The following is a 14,196-nucleotide window of genomic DNA, read 5'->3' on the forward strand; positions in this document are numbered from 1 at the left end:
GGGAAACAGTGCTATTTACATGTCATGAAACACGACACCGCAGTGTCTCTGCATACCAATGCAGAACACAAAGCAGAGGCAGCGCTGCCAGACACGTAACTGAGTGACTTCACTGTGTAAGCAGGAGACGGGTGCTATTCTCAGCACGAGTGCAGACAGACAGACAGCACTCAGCTTACGAGATGAGTTAGCAAATTACGCACTAACACCAGATTTTGGTTTATAATAATGGTGGGACAAGTAAGGAAATTATACACTAATACCAGATTTTGAATTGTGATGATGGTGTTGAAGCGTAGATATCAAATCCGGTTTCTAGCCCTTGCAGGCACACATGTTCTTTAACTTCTAGCTGTGTCAGCTGTGTGGTTTACTGTCCCCAAGCCTTTCCCCAAAACTCTTACAGCCGGAAGACATCACGTTTGCTTACATGTCTTCATTAATCCAGCTCCTTTTGACCTAGGTGAACAATTACTGAAGCAGGTCAGCTGGCAAAACTGAGAAGGCAAAACAGTTCTACCAGGTAGACAGGGCCAAGCAGGTGGGGCTGGGTCAGAAGTTCCGGCCTCTTGCATTGGTGTGCTGGAGCTTGGCAGAGGCTGTGCCCCTGCCTGTACTTCACTACATGTTGCAAGGTGTAAAGGGAAATGAAGTGCTCGAGAGTTGAAAGAAAGTACTGCTGAGTCTCATATCTGGGAAGGTATGTGTGACTGGCCCCCCAAAAAATGTGATTTTTTTTGTTTTCAGGAGAACATTCTCCAAAAGACTTAATTATTTGCTGTAGGAGTTCATACTTTCCCATCAGTGTGTAATTCCTTAGAAGAGTACTGTTGAGGTAAGGGGCAGTTGGGCCAATACTAGCACAGGACATTAAGCACCAAATGAGATGTGTTTGTAATTAGTCAAAAGCCTAATCCCCATGCTCAGGCCTTGAGATGAAAGATGTCTGCATCTCTTATTTTATCTGGGAAATTAATAAGCTGTAGAAATGAATTCTCTTGTAATCTTGTAATTTTATTCAAGAATGCCCTATTTTCCCATCCTTTATCACACTTCTTGTACATATTTACCTAATTGGGTTGAGCATCTGCACTGCTGTTAGCTTCCAGTACTTTTCTGTCTGTGATCTACTCCTGCTGCTGCTGAAGGAGTAGGTAGTGCTGCTTGTTTTCTACCCAGCTCCAGGATGGCAGGTTGTTGGGCAGGACGGGATGGAGAGGAGGCCCTGTATCACCCATAAGAGGAAGAAGTTAAAGAGATCTCTAGCAGACCGAACACACTTAGGGGACATGTGTCAGATTCCCTGGCATTAATGTAGTGCTCTGATATATCAGGAGTGGTTTTAAACATGTTTTTGGCAGGCTTGTGTCACTCCTGTGTAATCTAAGCTCACAGTGAGATATTACCTGGTATTATCTCAGTGCAAGGCTGTATTAGAAGTTTTCACCTTTTTCAGCAGAAGGACTCTGGCATCTGACCTAGACTATAAAGTGCTTCACAAACACGGTGCTGTTCTGGTTGGGGGGGTAGCAGGTTGTGTCACAAGGTACTAACATTCTTAAATAAATGTTATCATCAATTATGTGTAATTATCAGATATGTTTTAGTCAAATGACTGTATCTGCTCAGCTATCATATGATCTTTGTTAGAAAAGAATAAAGGTTGTTCTTGGCAATGATAATCATTTGCTGTTTCATGAAAATGCTTGTGGTTTGTTCCCTTTCCATGCTCAGATACCATGATATGGGTGGATTAGAAGAGGATGAAGAGCTACACAGAATGGTAGATGCAGAACTCCACCATTAGCAGTCTCACGAGTGTAACAGTGAAGAAGTAACCCCCCACTAAGCCTGTAAGACCCCCCCACCTGCAAGGACTGTAATCTTTAATAAATTTTCAAACAATTTCGTTTGACGCTAGAGCAGAGGTCTTCAGGGAGAAAATTATAGACTTCTGGTTGATTAGTAATTTTTGATACTATTTTAAATACCTTTTAGTATGTGTCTTCATACAGTTGACCTTAAAATGAAGATCTGCATGTAAGTAGCAGCTACAGTTTTGACTATGTCTTCTAGAATGGCTTACCAGTTTTTAAAATATTGAAAGACATGTTAAGCCTCCTTACAGGTATGATATCCCTCATAGGAGGAATTTTTTGAAGGTGCTGCTGTCATTTGAAATACGTGAAATATCAGTTGCAGTCAAAACCTGTTGCAGAGCATAAAATCTGCATCACCTTCTGTTCACAGCTGTTATCTTAAGAAAATGGTATTTGTAAAGTTGATATCTTTTTTTTCTGAACAAAATAGGTGGATTAACTATATGTACCCATAATCCCCCCGAGCACATAATGTATGTGTTCCCTTGGAAGTTGCCTCATTATTATAGCTGTGTGTCAAGGGCAAACTGCTAATTATGCAGTAGCAGAAAAACATACCTGTAATGCAGTCTTTGAGTAAAACCCACAACAGTGGAGAAAGAAAGGAAGGAAGGGGCAGGAGAGAAGAGACTGGTCCTCTGAAAGAAGGATGAAAACCTGCAGGCAATATGCAGCTTGTTACATATTTCTGTGAGGCTTATCTCATTACAAGAGCTCCTGTGCAGATCTTCAGAGCCAAACTCGTGGACCGTGGGAACCGTGTACTTTATCTTTACCTGGTTGAGAGCCTCAAGGCCCACACCACAGACCTTGGGAGCCAGGGAAGGCAGCAGCTTTGGGACTAGGGTGTAGGCAGGAGGGAACAGGGCTCCCTGGGGCCTTACCAGACCCTCAGTGATAGGGAGCTGGGGTGGGCTTGCAGCTCTGTGAAGCTCAAAGTTCCTGTTTGGGTCTCTTTCTTTCTACTATCTAGAAGGAAAAAGTCTGGTTCAAAAGGGGCATATGCAACGGCAGTAGGAACTGGAGTGATTTTGGATGTCACTAGAGGTGCTAAAACTTAATGTGCTTCAAATAAATTCAAATGGATTTTACTTCAGGGACAGGATATATTAAGATTTAAGTGGATGCAAAGGTCGGAGGGCCTCTCACAAGCAGTGCTCTTAGCCTTTCATTCTAAACTTCATATACAAGCAAAGACCAGGGATAGCCTTCCGGTAGGAGGGAAAATGCTTTCTGCAGCCAAAATGTGAGGCAGGGGATTGTTGATGGTCAGCAGAAATGGCTTTCCTGATGCTAGCTCAGAGGTGCGTGCTGTCCGCAGACTTTTGTTGTCACCATCTTGGATCTTTTGCCCGGCAAAGGGGGCTGGAATACGCTTTGCTGTATATGGCTGTTCTAGCACTTGCTGGAGCTGCACCTCTTTGCAGCCCTGGTACTGTTTTGAAGGAGGATCCCTCAGTGGGAGGGCACCCTCCTGTTTGAGGTGCTGTTAGGCTCAGTGCGTGTTCCCTAGGTGGAAATAATGATCAAAGGATATGATCGATACTGGGTGACCTTTCTTGCTAGCAGTGGTCAGGCACTGGGGAATGGGTGCCTGTATGGCAGCCAAACTTTGTGAAAAACATTGTGTGGTTCCTGAGAGCCAAAGCTTAGAGCAACAACAGCAGTTGTTCCGTAAGCAAGCCGCCTTCTCCAGTACTTTCTAGCTGTGTCTTTGTGTGCCAAAGATCATAAATTCCTGTTTGTGGCTGCAGTCACAGCTGCAATGAGATTTGCCAGCGCAGATACCCCGTGCTGGCTTTCTAACATGTGCGTGTTCTCAAAAAGAAGGTTTGTTTATATCAACCTTTTGTTCACTAAGATCCTTATATCTGGCCTATGTCCTGCAAATAAAGGGATCGCATGCTGTAGTAGCCTCCCTAAAATAAGGGGTGGGTTAATGTACCCTGCTGCACCCTCTTCTTAATCGCACTGCATGTTCTTGCTGTTAATTGTTGAGATATGAAAACACACGTATTTGTACACTGAGAAGTTTGTGCTTACTATAAACACTTTCCCTATTTGTTGGCTTTCCTTTTAGCAGCTGCGGTTTTAAACCAAGGCAATCCAAAACTTACCATTATCCTCTGTCACGTGATAAGAACTTGGGTGCCTGTTGTTGCCAGAACAAATCAAGCAGGGGGGCTGGTGGTGTTTGCTTAGCTGACTATTTTTGTTTAGGTTTGGGGTTTTTTTGTTTTTGAAGTCTGTCATGGCAGTACATTCAGTCCCTATCCAAAGTAATAATTTGCCTTATCACTCAGGAGCCTTGCTGCCAGGTTTACATAAGGGATTGCAGCCAGGCAGCAGGCAGGGCTGCCCTCCGACAGCCCTGGATTCTTCGAGAAAACTGCTCAGGAAAAGAGCAAAGGTCTGGAGCGAGGTCGGTGGGGAAGTGGTGAGGGCGGTTGCCTTATGCATCATTCAGCAGCAGCCTCTGGCGGACCCTGCTCTGAGCCCTCGGAGGGGACTTTTTTATGTAGGGTATTGTTGCTGTTTGTCACTTTCTCTCTTTAGGTTGTATTGAGTTAGTTTTTCCAAGCTGACTCATTTAACTTTGAGAGTACATTTGTCTCCACCCTCCTATGCAATCAGTTCCCTTCTTTCTTGCATTGTGAGATGCTGGCACTAGAAACTGCCTTACATAATGAGTTGTTAAGAAAAGCGTTCAGTTTTTAGAAAACACAGCCATAAAGACATGTGATTTATGTGTCTCTCCAAGGTAGGTGACTGTGAATGGTGAGTCAGGGTGTGGTCTCAGCTCTTCCTGGGTTGTTCTCTCCTGGCAATAGCCAAGATGTAATGACAGTCACGGTAACGTGTAATTACGTAGATTTTTTTCCATACAAGTCACCTGGGTGGATTTCAGTTTACTTTTCCAAGCATTTGCCCTCTCTCTTCCACCCTGCACAGGTTACTCCTTTAGATTAGGTTTTTACACTAGTCTAACCTTCCTTTATACCTCTAGCCATCTTACCTTTGTCTCTCTATGCAAGGTTTACCAGGTGACAATTTATGGCTTCTGAGACGGAGAACATTTTGAATCTGATGCCCTGACACATGCCACAGAAGTGGAGTTTTGTTCTGGAAACAACAAGAATCATAAATGAAACAAAGATCTGACAACTATTAGATGTAGAAAGCAGCACTTGAATGCCATAACATGCATATGGCAGCAAAAGTTCTTCTTTCAGTCCATGCGCCAAGTATATTAGCTTTTCCTGTTTCCTGGGACAGCATCCAGCAGCCTTAGAAACCAGAAGGGGACTACAGTAAGTTCACAGAAATTGCATAACAAAGCTGAAAAAAACGGACTCCCTTTCTGTATCTTGGGCATTGCCCTCTCAGCTGGAAGGATTCTTTATATTGTCATCTTGTTCATTTTTTTTTTTTAATCTGCTTTTGCTGTGAGGAGAAAGCCCCTTCATCTCATGAGGCTGATGGCTTCCTGATACCAGCCGGGTCAGACAGTAGTTTTTGCTGTAGGAAGTAAGGTGCAAACATCTGCAACAATTTTGAGGTCGTTTTGAAACAAAAACATCTGTGACCTCTTACAGGAGAACACACAGCAAATAATAAGGAATTTAAACCAGCCTTGGAAATCTTTTTGCTTTTAATATTTGTGTTTACAAAAAACAAGACACCCATCATTAATCTGCCTTACTAGCAACTAGGGAAGATGCAGAGCCCCTGCACTGCAACTTGACTTATTTTTACTGCACTAAGTGAGCAGTTCCCTCTCCTTGCAGCTTCCTTAGCCTGTCTCCTGAAGTGCCTGGTGCATTGTTCAGCTGAGGAGATTCAGCATAGCATGTGCCTTGTTTCCTGTAGCTTTGCAGAGCAAGCAGTTTTCTACCACCTGAAGCTGTGAGGTACTCCTTCCTGTGTGGCTTCCCAGAGGGGACCCGGGCAGGCGTCCTGCAGGCAGTCTGCAGGAAGATCAGCGGGCAGAGGTCACCGAGTTCTCAGCCAGGCTTGTTTGCTGCTGCAGCTTCCCGGCTCAGCTGAAAGAACTGTGCATTTGGACATTGTGTTCAGCACGTTGCGGTGTAGGCTGATGGAGTTCAGCTGTGACTTCCCATGACACACATGCATATTTTTAATCAAAGTGGTCAGCTGGCTGTCTAAGAAGAAAAGGCTGGGGCTGACAGGGCAGGGTTGTCACTCACTGCTCTTGTCACTTTACTTGCATCTGTTTGTCTCTGAGCTGTTTCGGTGTTGTAAAATCCTTCTTTTTCATGGTCAGTGGACATGAGAGATTTCCCGTCATTTTATCTGTTGCGAGGAATGCGATCCCAAGCTGACTGCTTATCTACAAATTGCACTTTCGCACATTGGGTCAGTGCCTTCCTCCTGGGCTGAGAGGGTTGCAGTTAGGAAATGTGACAATAGTTCTGTTTTCTGTACCAAAGCTTTCCTTTTCATTCTGCACCTGCTGCAAGAAGTGTATTTGCTCTAGGGATGACTATAAAGAGAAGCCACTAGGTAACTGCACAGAAATTACTAAAGGCCTCTTGGATGGTAATGACTTTCAGTCATTAAAGCTTTGACAGGGCTCCTGGAAACAAGAGATTCCACCACCGATTCCTCGGGCCCTTTCACAGTCTCCAAGCTCTCCGCCTTCACAAAGTTTGAGTCATGTAGGGAGGGATAAATATCTAATAAAATAGTATTTTTATTGTCCTGCGTTATGGTTAGGAACCACCTAACGACCATGAAATGATCACTCTCTGAGAGCGCTGCTACCAGTATACCATGTTTTATAAAATTTATAGACGTTTCCTTCAAAACAAACCACCCTGAAACTCCAGAAAATGTCAAATTGCAAAAAAAAAATCCATTTTGACAGGGCTAGCAAGCATCACAGAAAATAAGTTTTTCTCTGAACTCTCGTTAGCTTTTGCTGGACTTGTGCCCCTTGGGTAGAAAAACTTGAATTTTTCACAGGACTGTGAAGGTGGGTTGGGAATTTGAAAGTTTACAGACCTTTCTCCTGTCATTCTGAATGTTCTTGGTAACTAAACATAGGCTTATGCTGACCTTTTGCTTCCCTTCAGTATCCACTTGTACCACTCCTAACATTGTTCAGACTGGCCTGTAGCAGGATAGGAGCGTGTTTGCGCAGCCTGGACACATACGGAGTGGTTAAACTCAGAGCTGATGTTGCAGATGAGGGGCACAGCAGTGAGCTGCCCTGATTGAGCCCAGCATCATTGTATCTGGCTGTGCATAAACAGTAATTTTTGTTTCTTGATGTACGCACAACTGGGTGCAAGAAGAAGCCCTGGGACTGGCCTCAGGGGGCTGTGCTCCAGTTGAATACCGTCAGGTTTTAATAGATCTGGTCAGAGTGGTCTTTTAGCCAGGTTGTCCCTTGCTTCCATGGCATCTTCCAGCTCTAGGCAGAGAGGTGGAGTTATTCTCACCCAGCTCACTCTTCTCTTAGTGCCTCCCAGATGGAGTCAGTCTCTCCCGCCAAGTCATCTTTTCCCACTGCCTCTCCTGGGAGCCGGGCCGACCGCTGGAGCACTTGTGAAAGGGAGGACTCCTTTCAGTCACGTCATTAGCTGAAGATGAGGAGCTATTTCTAGAGGGTTTTTCTGGAGGGTAACTCTGCCAGACTGCCTCCCTTGCCAAAACGGACGGCAGTTTATCTTTCAGTGGAGTAAAAAGCTGCGTGCACCAAACGTGACTGGTGTGGCCTGCTCCTCCACTTTGCTCAGCCTCTTCTGATATGGTTGTTATTTTTGTGAGGCTAAGGGTGAACTACAAGCATTTCACTTGAAGATGCTTTAGAAAGCAGGAAACATGGTGGGTGCAGAGGCATGGAGTTCAAAGGATAGTAATTTTGCAGAGGATTAGAAGGATGTTTTGGGAAGGTGGGAAAGTGTGAAACCAGTGACTTTTTTGGTGGGAAATATAAATAACACAGGGAGTACCAAGGGCTCGTTTAAAAAATTTTGGAATCTTTTTGCTGACCAATGAATGCTTTTTCTTCAGTGTTTTCTATGGCTGTTTCATTGGTCTGAAACAGCTGAATTTTTAAAGGGTCTTTGTGCCGGCTGTTTTATAAAAATAACAGTTTAAACGAGTGGGAGAAATTTCATTAGATGTTAATGTTTAGGAAATTCATTAGATTAGCAGAGCTTCGGGGAAAGCCTGCTAACTTGTACATGACCAGACTCCTGCTTGTTTGCTTGCTCTCCCGTGCTCTGGCACTTGAACTAACTGGTGCAAACGAAGAACCTAGTGACCTGTTGCACAGCATGCTTTACTCTGTTCCCACAGCGGATTAGCTGGCAAAACCATTCATTATTTGATGGTTTCCCAGAAAACCCTTTAGGAACCTACTCCCAGTCCTCCCCCTTCTCCAGGAGGGAGGCCAAGAAATAATTTCTGGGCTATCCCATGGGGCGAGAGTCCTTTGGAACAAGATAAAGTGGCTGACAAGGGGGTGCGGCTGTGCTTGCCAAGGACACCGCTGCTTAATGAAGAGCATCCACAGCAGCTACTCCAGGTCTCCTGAGAGCTTGGGGTGTCCCTCTTGATGGGAAACGCGCTCGCATGCTCATCTGTTGGCTGAGATCCAGAGCTCTGAGAACCCGAAGCTCTGAGAAGCTTTCAGCTTGGTGTTTACTTTTCTCCTGTCCCAGCAAGTTTAAGGAACAATTCTGGAATATGTTTCCTCCTTAATAGATTTTAACTAGCTTTGTTTAAAAGGTAATTTGGCCTCCAAGTTGCAGAGCTGCAGTGCAAAAAAACTGCTATATTCCCCACAGATAAGCCAACACCACTTGTATTTCTACGCTAGTGCAAAAAATAAAAAGGGTAAAATGAAATCAGCTGAGAGCAACCTGCTTCTCTTTTGGACAGAAGGAGTATTAGTTAAGAAAATGAGTAAGAATTCTGCAAATTACATCTGGGCAGTTTGTCTAAGTCTTGGTGTTCCTAACCAGAGGCAACTGTAAGTTGCAAGAACGTTAAAAATTCACCGTCTTTGAATTGCGTCCTTACCATTTAAAAATGTCTCATTTCTAGTCATAATTTGTCTTTGACTTCTAGCCATTGGATCTTGTTCAGTAATAGGTCAAATATTAATGTTTCCTGCATGCACAGGCTGTTTTCTTTGCAAAGCACTAAATGTATGGGGTTTAGTTCTTCCATTCCCTTCATGGGGTATCTCTGAGCACTCTTCAGTTTTTCACAACTTGCTTGAGAATGGGAATTCCCGAACTGATCAGAGTCTTCTGTAGCAACCACCCCAGTAGTAAATCCAGACATAATACACCTTTTCCACACAATATCCACGTTGATGCCTCCGAGGACTATGTTAGTTTCTTTAGACACGCAGTCACTCAGAGCTGGTATAGAAGTACTTATCTGGCGTGACATTGTATCCCCCAGTGAGACCTGTCATCTTGCATATAGTTCCCAGATTTGACTCTTACATGGTTGTATGTAAACTTCTAATGCTGGCTTGCACACAACGTACAAAAAGAACCACCGGTGTTATTTTACATTTCCTTTCAGATCATTGATAAAAGCATTGAGTGATACAGGGCTGAGTACCAGCCTTGGAAAGTTAGCACTTACCCCTTTCTGAGGATTCCCCTTTTACTAAATTAAGTTTTTGACATATTAGTTGCTCTTTCTTCCTGTTTGTGCTCTTTTGAACAGGGCCTATTTAATCATCTGTCTGTTTTGTTTGGACATGAAGGGCTACAGTTTCCAAATATGGTTTCTATTTACATGTGACTTGCTTATTTCATGTGTGCACACAAATCTTCTAGCCTGGGGGAGAGTTTCCAGGGTATTTATTATTTGTAATTGCAGATGTTTATATGCACAGATACTCTAAAGAGAAGAATGCATGTATCAATGCATGACTGTGTACATAAATAATGGCATTTGAAATTTTGTATTAGTGGTATTTTGAGAAGTACATTCTTTACTTTTCAGTCTGCTGATTGCTTTGGTTTGCATTTCATGTTTCTGCCAGGGGCAAATTATTGCGTAACTTAGTAAACACTGTGGGAATACATTGATGGTATTGAGCAGAACTCCGGCTTCTTAAAAACCCTCAGATTTTATCAGATGAGGCAAGATCTTTTTTTTTCTTTCTTTTTTTAAAAAATAGTATCTGATTTGTGTATTACAGTGCAGTGAGGCAAGGGATAATTGCTCTCCAGGAGGCAGACACAGCCACATCTTCATAAAATCCGTTATCTAGATCACTTATATCTCATATCCTCTGGTGCTGTTCACAGATCCTCTTCTCTTGTTGCTTTATACACTGAGAAAATTACTTGGTGTGCAGCTAAGTATGAAAAGCAAAGAAAGAGGAGAAAGCACTTCTGTAATGATGATTGACGGGAGACTTCCTTTCCAAACGTGTGTTCATTCTTTAAATGTCAATGGTGGCGGAGAAAAGTGATTATTCATATTTAGTTCCAGCCAGTGTCTTTTTTCCTTTTTTGAACCTCAGTAAGAAATTTGCAAATCAAATAGTTTGAACCCAGGTGTTGCCTTGGTGTAGGTGCTGAAGCGTGGTGACATATGTGTTGGTATTTTAGGCGACTTCATGATTTTTTATTGTTATTTGCTGTCTATACCTGAAGATTCACGATATGCTAAGGAGCATACAGTCAGTGGAAAGGAATGCTGTGCCTGTCCTGAGAGACAGTTTTTTTCCCCATCCTCTGTATGTATGTTTGGTGGTACCATAAATAGCCACTGCGGTGCATTGTTGCTGCCAACAGACAAGTTTGGCCTTTCTGAGCGATAGGAATGCAAGAATTGTATTAAACTTGCAGAAGAGGTTTTGTTTTCCATGTTTAACATGGGAGAACAAATTCAACAAGTACAAACAAATCCAAAACAAAATGTTGTATAATCCCAGGTTTTATAGGTGATAACCCAGCTTGAATTACACAAGTCAAAAAGGGTGTAAGAGGGCAGGGAGAGGGTAGGAGTTTCTGCCTCTGCCAAGGAGCGAGTTGGCTTTAATGTAAACGTCTGTGAGAAGGAAGTGGGATTGTTTGGAGTTAAGACTGCAGTTTTTTGGCAGTTTTTGTCTGCCTGCTTTGTGCTACAAATACAGCGCTTATGGTCTATACCTATTAACAGGAGAGGTGAAGAATTAAGGGGTTGCATGCTTGTTTAGCAGAGTGAGAGATTCAAAGGGCCCATTGAGATGATGCAAACCAAAGTAAGGTGACGTGCACCGTGGGGCAATTTCCCACTGTTTAAGTAACAGGTACCGCTGCTCTTACTGACAGATGGCCACTGTGCCCCAAAGTACTTTTTTTTAATTTCACTCTTTGACATTTCTCCATGTTAAAATCTTTTATTGCAACATCTGCAGCTGCTCCAGAAATAATTAAAACCTTGGGAAACCAGCAGTGCTAGCAAAAGTCCACCAGCTGAATTTTTTCATCTTTGATCTCCTTTCTTTTAATGGGTATTGAAGTTGCACGCCTGTGGGTATGCAGGGAAACATGAGCTAGGGTACCTCTTCTTAGTTATGACATTTTTGGCAATATTAAAGAGGCAGATGAGGAAGGAGACGAGAAAACTGATACCCCATTGAGGAGACTCCAAAAGAAGAGAACAGAATCAGAAGGTGAACCTGAAGGTGCTGATGGCCCAGGGAGTCCTGGGCAACTTTATTGTTCTCCCAAGGCATCTGGTTGATTTTAGCATGATGCCGTGAACTAACCTTCTTCACTGATGCTAATTCATAAATTAATCTTTCTGGTTAGTACAGCATAACTTTTTGTTAGTGAATTCATTGTTGAGGATCTTAGTACTTTTAAGCTCATTTATATGGGCAAGTGCCATGGAAGTTACGACAAAATATCTAGGGTATAAATTCAGACTACAGCAGCTATTTGAGTTATTCCACTTCTGTTTATTCAGCAAGCTGCTCTGGAGAACCCTGACTCCTTCCCCATGTAGATGGGTCCTTAGTTAAATGTGGAAAATTAATATTTTTTTTGGCATCCCGATGGTAACACTCAGTTTATAGAAGTGTAATAAACTATGAATAATTGTGTGTGTATAAAAAAAGACTGGCCAGGAAGAGGCAATTTGATTTATTGTCAAATTGTGAAACAGTACAAGGTGCTTTTGTTTTGTACTGAAGCAGTTTTATATATCAGAGTAAAATCTTTCTCTCGTGGTTTTAGTTGCTTAAGAGCACATATGGTACATTTAATTTAACAGGAAGTCATCAAGATATTCATTTAATTGCCATAGATAAGAGCAGCTCAGATCAGTGATGGCAGAGTGCTTTATCAGCATTGCTGACTTTCCTAAAAAGGGGCCCTGTGCTGTGCCTGGCGTGACTGTGGCGCAGCAGAACAGGCTTGTGCTGAGGCAACGGGCAGCAGCATTACTAATGCGCTTCTTCCACTCAGCCTGCTGACAGGAGCAAATATTAAACAGTTCAGCGTACTGAAGCGGAGCCACTTCTCGATTGACCTCTGCGTCTCTGCTCCATGCCACCGCTTTCTGAGGCTGCAGCTGCCCACTGCTCTTGTTTTTGAGATAGAAAACGCCCCTGTCTCCTGCTGAGAAAGCTCAGGGTCTGTTTGGCATCCCTGTGAAATGTCTGATATCCTCCTCCTGTGAGTGTCTGTTGCTTTTCCAGAAGGATGATGTGGCTCTTACCTAATTCGCATGACCTACATCTGTATGGAAGTCTTAAACATACAGGTACTAAGCTCTTAGAACCATAGAATTGCTGAGATTGGAAGGGACCTTTAAGATCATCAAGTACAACCATTAACCTAATCTGACAAAGCCACTTCTAAACCATGTCACCAGGTACCACATTTAACCTTTTTTTTAAACACTTCCAGGGATGGCGAATCCACCACCTCCCTGGGCAGCCTATTCCAATCTTTAATAACCCTTTCAGTGAAAAAATTTTCCCTAATATCCAATCTAAACCTCATCTGACATAATTTGAACCCATTTCCTCTCGTTTTATCACTTTTCACCAGGGAGAAGAGGTCAGCCCCCACCTCTCTACAACCTCCTTTCAGGTAGTTGTAGAGAGCGATAAAGTCTCCCCTCAACCTCCTCTTCTCCAGGAGCCGAAGCTTTCTCCCAAACCAGTGCCAGTCCTCGCTGGGGTTGAAGGTGACAGTACTTTTAATATTGACTTGAATTTTTGAAGATTGGCATGTCTAGCTGTGCCAGAATTAGCCATTAGGCTTTTACCACCTAAAATGTTGAAAGGATCCATTCTCTTATGCCCCTTTCTCAGTTTGAGATTCTCCCCTTCTCCGTCGCATAAAGTGTGCGGTGTGGTAAGGTCGTTCACAGGTAGGGCAGCGGCAGAAGTGTTTCTGTCCAGTGTCAAGGGAAGGTGATTCCTTAGGCCTTCTGGGCAGAGGAGGTGCAAATTTAATAAAAAAATAAACAACTTTGGGTATGCAGCATCATCAGCATATGCATGCTTCAGCAGCCATCAAACATTCCAGTGCAAGACCTTCTGACAGATGTTGTACTGCTCGTTTTCCAAGGCTGCTGTGTCCTGGGAAGTGGCACACCCATTGTGTGGGGTTCTTCTGTTACCACTCTTCCCAGCCCCAAACTTCCATCAAATAAACCGGTGGGATTTGCTGTTTCAGAGCAGTATTTGGTCAGCAGCCACAGATGTAGAAGCAGGAGTGCTTGAAGGTGGCCCACTGGGAACATCAGAAAAAAATAAGTTCAGCTTCTGCAACACTTACCTTTTCATTTCAAATGTTAAGGGAAGAGTTCTCATATGCTGCTCTTTGCTGTGTGTCCAAATCGTCTGGCCCACTACTGCGCAAACCCTCTGAACCCCGGTAGCATCTGTTGCCGCCCAGAGGGATGGTAAATTCAGAGGCCCAGTTGTGCCAGGCCCTGTGGATGTCTGTACGTGGTGAAGGCACGTGTATGCAGCAGTGTGGCTCCGTGTGGCTTTCGGAGGGGGAGCAGCCCAGCGGGTGGGCTAGGTGCCCTGCCCGTGGGCATCCTTGGGGTTGTGGGTGGCTACCTTGCACCCTGGATGGTGTTTATAGTAACCGAAAGGGATACAAAAAACCTTGTGAGGTGTTTTTTGTTAAAAGGCATCCTGCGGTAATCAGCCCCCAGCTTGTGGCATTTCTAGCAGGTCCAGGACCAACTTGGACATCATAAACCTCTTCTGGTGAACCGGCGGGACGGGGACGGGGGGGGTGTCCCCCTCTCCCCGGCGGCAGCCAGAGGGGGGCCGGGCCGGGCCGGGGACCTGGGCGACGGG

At 43.9% G+C, this 14,196-nt stretch overlaps 1 protein-coding gene across 1 annotated transcript in view; it reads left to right on the plus strand.

Annotated features, from left to right (window-relative positions):
• FAM13A (family with sequence similarity 13, member A) overlaps positions 1–14,196 on the plus strand; it is a 133,279-nt gene that overhangs the window by 59,150 nt on the left and 59,933 nt on the right. The window lies entirely within an intron of this gene.

This window comes from Charadrius vociferus, unplaced genomic scaffold, assembly GCF_000708025.1.
Source record: "Charadrius vociferus isolate BGI_N301 unplaced genomic scaffold, ASM70802v2 scaffold59, whole genome shotgun sequence".
NCBI classification, from domain to species: domain Eukaryota; kingdom Metazoa; phylum Chordata; class Aves; order Charadriiformes; family Charadriidae; genus Charadrius; species Charadrius vociferus.